The following is an 8,284-nucleotide window of genomic DNA, read 5'->3' as shown; positions in this document are numbered from 1 at the left end:
TGGCATTATCCTCCAATAGGATTTTGTGCATGCATCTAGCTGGGCTTATGCCCTTAAGATCACCTATGGACCACCCAAGAGCTGTCTTGTGTGTCCTTAGCACTTGAATAAGTGCTTCCTCTTCCTGTGAATTTAAAGCAGAGCTTATGATCACTGGAAAAGTGTCACCTTCTCCTAGAAATGCATATTTCAAGGATGGTGGCAGTGGCTTGAGCTCTGGTTTAGGAGGTTTTTCCTCTTTCAGAAGAAAGTTCAGAGGCTCTTTCATGTCCCCTGAATCCTCCAAATCAGGCTGAACATCTTTAAAGATGTTTTCCAACTCTGATTCGAGACTCTCAGCCATGTTGATCTCTTCTACCAAAGAGTCAATAAGGTCAACTTTCATGCAGTCTGTTGATGTGTCTGGATGCTGCATGGCTTTGACAGCGTTCAATTTGAACTCGTCATCGTTGACTCTCAGGGTTATTTCCCCCTGCTGGACGTCAATGAGGGATCGTCCAGTTGCTAGGAAGGGTCTTCCTAGAATGAGAGTAGCACTCTTGTGCTCCTCCATTTCCAGCACAACAAAGTCAGTGGGAAAGGCGAATGGCCCAACTCTGACAATCATATCCTCAATCACGCCTGATGGGTATTTAGTGGAACCATCAGCAAGTTGGAGACATATCCGGGTTGGTTTAACTTCTTCAGTTAAGCCAAGCTTCCTGATAGTGGATGCAGGTATCAGGTTGATGCCTGCCCCAAGATCGCATAAAGCTGTCTTGGTGCAATCACCTTCTAATATGCATGGTATCAGAAAACTCCCAGGGTCTTTAAGCTTTTCAGGAAAGCTTTTCAGAATGACTGCACTGCATTCTTCAGTGAGGAGAACTCTTTCTGTTTCTCTCCACTCCTTTTTATGACTCAAGATCTCTTTCATGAACTTGGCATAAGAAGGTATTTGCTCAAGTGCCTCTGCAAATGGAATCTTTATTTCAAGAGTCCTTAGATAATCTGCAAAGCGAGCAAATTGCTTATCCTGCTCCTCTTTCCGGAGTTTTTGAGGATAAGGTATCTTGGCTTTATATTCCTCAACCTTAGTGGTTAAAGAAGCCTTTTTAGAGGGGTTGTGATCAGCACTTATGTGTGTCTGATCCCTCACTGGCAATTGCGTACCAGAGTTAGAAGCTGGAGTGACGTTAGACGCCAACTCACTGTCTGTTCCTGGCGCCTGAACGCCAGAAATGTGCCCCTGTTGGGCGTTCAACGCCAGATTCTTGCCCATTTCTGGCGTTGAACGCCAATCCTGCCTTGTTTCTGGTGCTGAACGCCAGTTTTGGGCATGGTTTGGGTGTTCAGCGCCAGCCTTCCACCCATTTTCTGGCGTTTTAGTGCCAGAATTATTTTTCCCTGGGCTCTTACTGTCCTCAGGGGAATCTTTGGTGGGTTGCTTATTTCTTGAATTTTTGATGCCTTGAGGTGGGGTATTTAATGTTTTCCCACTTCTTAATTGAACTGCTTGGCATTCTTCTGCTATTTGCTTTGATAGCTGCTGCTTTGTTTGCTTAAACTGTTCTTCCATATGTATATTATCTATCCTTGTCTCCTGTAACCTGTCTTTGAATTCAGCTAGCTGCTTTGTTAGAAAATCTAATTGTTGATTGAATTCAGCAGCTTGTTTTACAGTACTGAATTCAGCAGTTACTGTTTTAACCTCTTCATTCATGGAAGGGTTGCTGTTTAGATACAGATGCTGATTCCTGGCAACTGTATCAATGAGCTCTTGAGCCTCTTCGATTGTCTTTCTCATATGGATAGATCCACCAGCTGAGTAATCTAAAGACATCTGAGCTCCTTCTGCAAGCCCATAGTAGAAGATGTCTAACTGAACCCACTCTGAAAACATTTCAGAGGGGCATTTTCGTAGCATCTCTCTGTATCTCTCCCAGACATCATAAAGAGATTCATTATCTCCTTGTTTAAAGCCTTGGATGTCCAGCCTTAGCTGTGTCATCCTTTTTGGAGGGAAATATTGATTCAGGAATTTTTCTGTCAGCTGTTTCCATGTTCTTATGCTGGCCTTTGGTTGGTTATTTAACCACCTCTTGGCTTGATCTTTTACAGCAAATGGAAACAGTAATAGTCTGTAGACATCCTGATCTATTTCCTTATCATGTACTGTGTCAGCAATTTGTAAAAATTGTGCCAGAAACTCTGTAGGTTCTTCCTGTGGAAGACCGGAATACTGGCAACTTTGCTGCACCATGATAATGAGCTGAGGATTCAACTCAAAGCTACTAACTCCAATGGAGGGTATGCATATGCTACTCCCATATGAAGCAGTAGAGGGGTTAGAGTATGACCCCAAAGTCCTCCTGGACTGTCCATCTCCACTTATGTCCATGATGGATATATGGATATAACTTGGACTGATTTATCTTTTTATTTATTTTATTTTATAAGAAGTAAATACTTAAATAAAATAAAATAACTAAAAAGAATTTGAATTTTGAAATAAATGTTTTTTTTTCGTAAAAAAAATTAAAAATAATTAGTTAAAAAAAAAGAAATTTTTGAAAAAGAGGGGAGATATTTTCGAAAATTTTGAGAGAGAGAGAGTTAGTTAGGTAGTTTTGAAAAAGTTAAGAAACAAACAAAAAGTTGGTTAGTTAGTTGAAATTAATTTTGAAAAGATAGGAAGTTAGAAAAGATATTTTGAAAAGATATTTTTGAATTTAGTGAGGAGAGAGAAAAACAATAAGATAGTACAAGATTTAAAATTTTTAGATCTAATGCTCCTTGTTTTTGAAAATTTTGGAGGGAGAACACCAAGGAACACCAAACTTAAAAATTTTAAGATCAAGACACAAGGAAAACTCAAGAAAACTTTGAAGACTCACAAGAACACAAGAACATGAAGGAAGAACACCAAACTTAAAATTTTTAGAAAACCAAACCAAAATTTTCGAAAATCAAAGGGGAATCAACAAGAAAACACCAAACTTAACGTTTGGCACAAGATTTAAGAGAAAAAATATTCTTGAAAAAGAAGGTTTTGAAAAGAGTATAAAAGAGTCTAACCCAATCAAATTAATGCTCTAGCCAAATGAGTTATGGGACCTTAGGATGAAATTTTAAGAAAGATTATTTTTAAAAACACCAAACTTAAAGTTTGGCACAGGATTTAATAGAAAAATTATTTTTGAAAAAGGTTTTTTTTTTTTTAAGTTTAAAAAATATGATAGCCAATTATCATGAACATAAACACCACGTTCTAAATAACTGAGCTATAAGTTTAAAGTATTTTAACCAGGGATAAATAATAAAAGATTCTAAACCAAAAAAGAAAGATTTTTCCTAATCTAAGCAACAAAATAATCCGTCAGTTGTTCAAACACGAACAATCCCCGGCAACGGCGCCAAAAACTTGGTAGCACAAATTGCGAATCACACTTTTCACAACTCGTACCACTAACCAGCAAGTGCACTGGGTCGTCCAAGTAATACCTTACGTGAGTAAGGGTCGAATCCCACGGAGATTGTTGGTTTGAAGCAATCTATGGTTATCTTGTAAATCTTAGTCAGGAAGTCGATTATGTTTATCAATTGAATTGTGAGTAACCAGTAGAGCATAAATTAAAAGTTACTTGTTGTGCAGTAATAGAGAATATGTTGGAGTTTTGGAGATGCTTTGTCTTCTGAATCTCTGCTTTCCTCTGTCTTCTTGTTCACGCACGCACGTCCCCCTATGGCAAGCTGTGTGTTGGTGGATCACCGTTGTCAATGGCTACCTTCCATCCTTCCAGTGAAAACTACGCTCACGCGCTCTATCACAGCACGGCTAATCACCGGTTGGTTCTCGATCTGGTTGGAATAGGATTTACTATCCTTTTGCATCTGTCACTAACGCCCAGCCTTCAGGAGTTTGAAGCTCGTCACAGTCATTCAATCCTTGAATCCTACTCGGAATACCACAGACAAGGTTTAGACTTTCCGGATTCTCATGAATGTTGCCATCAGTTCTAGCTTATACCACGGAGATTCTGATTAAAGAATCTAAGAGATACTCATTCAATCAGATATAGAACGGAGGTGGTTGTCAGACACGCGTTCATGGTTTGAGGAAGGTGATGAATGTCACAGATCATCACCTCCATCATAGTTAAGCGCGAATGAACATCTTAGATAGGAACAAGCGTGTTTGAATGGAAAACAGAAATACTTGCATTAATTCATCGAGACACAGCAGAGCTCCTCACCCCCAACAATGGGGTTTAGAGACTCATGCCGTTAGAGAATACAAAGTTTAGATCTGAAATGTCATGAGATACAAAATAAGTCTCTAAAAGTTGTTTAAATACTAAACCAGTAGCCTAGGGTTACAAAATATGAGTGGACTATGATGGATGATGCAGAGATCCACTTCTGGGGCCCACTTGGTGTGCTGGGGCCCACTTGGTGTGTGCTGGGGCTGAGACTTTAAGCAATCTACGTGCAGAGGCCATTTGTGGAGTTGAACGCCAGTTTTTGTGCCAGTTTGGGCGTTCAACTCCAGTTTTTGATCCTTTTCTGGCGCTGGACGCCAGAATTGGGCAGAGGACTGTCATTGAATGCCAGTTTACGTCGTCTATTCTTGTGCAAAGTATGGACTATTATATATTGCTGGAAAGCCCTGGATGTCTACTTTCCAACGCAATTGGAAGCACGCCATTTCGAGTTCTGTAGCTCCATAAAATCCACTTTGAGTGCAGGGAGGTCAGAATCCAACAGCATCAGCAGTCCTTTTTCAGCCTGAATCAGATTTTTGCTCAGCTCCTTCAATTTCAGCCAGAAAAATACCTGAAATTACAGAAAAACACACAACTCATAGTAAAGTCCAGAAATATGAATTTTTCCTAAAAACTACTAGAAATAGACTAAAAACTAACTAAAACATACTCAAAACTATATGAAATTATCCCCAAAAAGCGTATAAAATATCCGCTCATCAGCAAGAAAGCTTAGCTCAATTATGAAATCCTAAAAGAGAAATTGACAATTGCAGGAGAGTAACAAGAACAGAAAGCAAATCTAGATCTCAATTACTCTCTTGACCAAAAAGTAAAGAAGAAATTGCAGAAGAAATAAAATGAAAACATAAAGGAAGATTTAGATCCAATTTCCAATTCTTAGAACTATAAAAAGGAAAAGTGAAAGATGATTCTCAGATGAAGAATTTCAATGGTGTTCTTCAATCTGAGTTCAAAAACCCTAAAACAGAAAATAGAAGTTGCAGAAGAAATAAAAATGAACTTAGATCTGATCCCGATTCCCAAATTCTCAAAAGGAAAATTAAAAGAAAACTAAAAGTGAGCTAAAGGTAAGGTCCAGTTAAATTTACTCCTATTTATACACTTTCTATTTCCATCATTAAGCAATTAGAATGGGCTTTTGGATTGGCCATGAATGAAATTGGGTTGGGGTGCATTGGAGCTCCTTCCAGTGGAGCGCTACGTTGGGAAAGTGAACACCCCGTTCACTCCTTCAGCATGCCTTTGGTGCGCCAATTTTCCTTCCTGGCGATCCTTTATTGAGCGCTACGCTCCTTTAGTGAGCGCTGGCTCTTTGAGCGCTGCACTGAGCGTGCTTCCTTTGGTTGAGCGCTTCTCCTCATGGGCGCTCTCCTAGTGAGCGCTACGCTCATTCTTCAAGCGCCCTTGGGTGCGCTATTTCCTTCCCTTGGCCAGCGCTCCCTTAGTGAACGCTACGTTCACTCACCAAGCGCTGTTTAGTGCGTAGGATGGCAAAGCCTTCGCTCCAGGCCTAAAAACCACGAAAAAGTTAACAAAGTGAGTGTCACGCTCACTAAGGAAGTGAACGCTACTCCAAAAGTGTGGTCTTGAGCGTGGCGTTGCTTCTTTGAACGCAACGCTTTCCTGATTCTTCATTTTTTTTCATTTCTTCACCTACAAGCAACCAAACAAGCAATCAAAGTCTCATCAAATTCACAAGGTCTTTGCATTATTCATGAAATCAATTAATTCTAGCATAAAACCTATGATTTTGTGTAAAATTAATGATGTTTGATTGATTCAAAATAATCATGAAAATCCACTCCAATCACTTACTTATTGTGCAAGAAAGTGCATAATACCTAATGAAACAAATGAAAAATGCTTGTAAAACTAGCATAAGATGACTTGTCATCACAACACCAAACTTAAACCTTGCTTGTCCCCAAGCAAGCACTAAACATGAGAAGAAATGAAATGAAACAGAGAAGCATGTATGTCCTTATTTAGCAGATAATAAAATTTGGTTCATGCTATTTTATGCAGACAAAATGCAGCTCAATTATTCTCAGCTGTCAGATATAAAATGTTTCTTTGAGGATTCACTAGAGTTGCTGTTATAATGCCTTGCTCTTTGATTGATCCCTATTAGACTTTTCCTTCTTTCTTTTGCTTAGAAAGCTTATTTCTCAATGATAGCTCAGTGTCAAGTGTTGCAGCAGCCTTTTGGCTCAATTTTTTTCAACACTTCTTCACTACAGACACTTGGCTCACAATTCTTCTTAGGAACATTGATGCCCAACACCTCTTTGGGTTACTAAATGCTTTGTAACTAGGTTGCTCTTGATAATGGAATTTCGGTTGGTAATCCCGGATTAGTTAATCCAAGTTACCAAGTTTTAAAAGACTCCTCAGAACCTAATTGTCTAAGCAGATCCTAGTACAAGAAGCACCACAGGCATATGTCCTAAGGTCCAAGCTATTGGTGTCTAGCCTTATTGTTTGTTTCTTTTATTTTTGTTGCCAATCCTTGGCTTTTCTTTTCTTTTTATTTCTTAATTTTCTTTATTTTCCAGGGATGTTTATTAATTGAAGGTTTCATAACAGCAACTAAGTTCACACTACAAGGGACATTCTATTTTGCAGCTTTTATTATTGAGCTTATCATCTAATCAAGCAATTACCACCACTGAACTTCATTCTAATTCCTACTACATTGGATAATTACTTTCTATTTCAAACATTTTCTCCTATTCATGCAGAGGAAACAAGACAAAATTTAGTGCAGATGAGTGATAACAAGCATAATGCAGATCTTAATAATAAATCTACTAAGATATGAAAGTGCAGAACATAAAACATTTGGAGGCATATCATGTTTCAGATATGCATCATCCTTATTTAATTAAAACTATAAAAGGGACTCCACCACCTCTTTATTGTTGTGCTCTTTTCCTTTGCTGGATTCCCCTTTCTTCTTCCACTTCTTGTTTGTTTCTTGGGGTTCTTCAACAGGGCACCTACGATCCCAAATTTGGTCTACCTGATCCCAGAGCCCAGCATCCTTCAATCCTTGTTGCATGTGTGCTGTATTTTTCTTGGCTTTTGCTCTCTGATGGTCTATCAATTCTGGGCATTGAACAAATGGCTTGATCTCTCAGTTCACTATTGGCATGCCACATACTACATAGTCTAACTTTGCTTGAGTTTCTATATCATACTCCATTCTGTCCAAATTCCTATGCTCTCCAATTGTATGATATATTCTTCCATTGATAAAGATTTTGGATGTACTATCCTTGCTTGGCTTGTTATAGGGACAATTTATTAAATGATTCTTGAAAGTATGCTGATTGTTCCCTTTGCCAATCAAGAGTTGTTGCTTGAAATTCTCTTTGTTGATCCAAAATCTTGAGCTGGAAGTTTTCTTGCTTCTCCATCATTTGCTGGTGCCAATGCTCTTATTGCTCTTGGGCTTTCAAGTACTGCTCTTGTTGCTTCAAGTATTGCTCCTGTTGTTGCTCCTGTGCTCTCATATATTGTTGAGACATTTCTTCAATGGCTCTTTGCATTTGGCTTAGGTCCATTGCACCAGAAGCTTGTTCTTCCTCCATTTGTGGTCTCCTTCTTCTTTCTTGAGCTCTTCTCTTCTCCTGGTTGTCAGTGACACCATCCATTTTTTTCTTGGTGATTCCTTTGCCTCCCTTTACTCGATATGTATCTGCATCCTCAAAGAGTACTCCTGCTCTATTGCACAGCCTTAGAATGGTACTTGGGTGACCAAGTCTGCTTGATTTGCCACTATCCTCAGCCATCTCTTGGATGCTATCTGCTATGAGTTGTGGTATATTGATTTCTCCTCCCTTGAGTATGCAGTATATTAGGATTGCTCTCTTTATTGTAACCTCTGAGGTATTTGTAGTAGGGAGTATGGATCTTCTCACTCTCTCATACCAACCTTTGGCTTCAGCTATGAGATCCATTCTCTTCAAGTGGCTTGGAGCTCCTTTTGAGTCCCTTTCCCAGTCTTTGCCTTC

Source organism: Arachis ipaensis, chromosome B10 (genome assembly GCF_059453495.1).
Source record: "Arachis ipaensis isolate K30076 ecotype BB chromosome B10, ASM5945349v1, whole genome shotgun sequence".
Lineage (NCBI taxonomy): Eukaryota > Viridiplantae > Streptophyta > Magnoliopsida > Fabales > Fabaceae > Arachis > Arachis ipaensis.
This window is presented reverse-complemented; position numbering follows the sequence as displayed.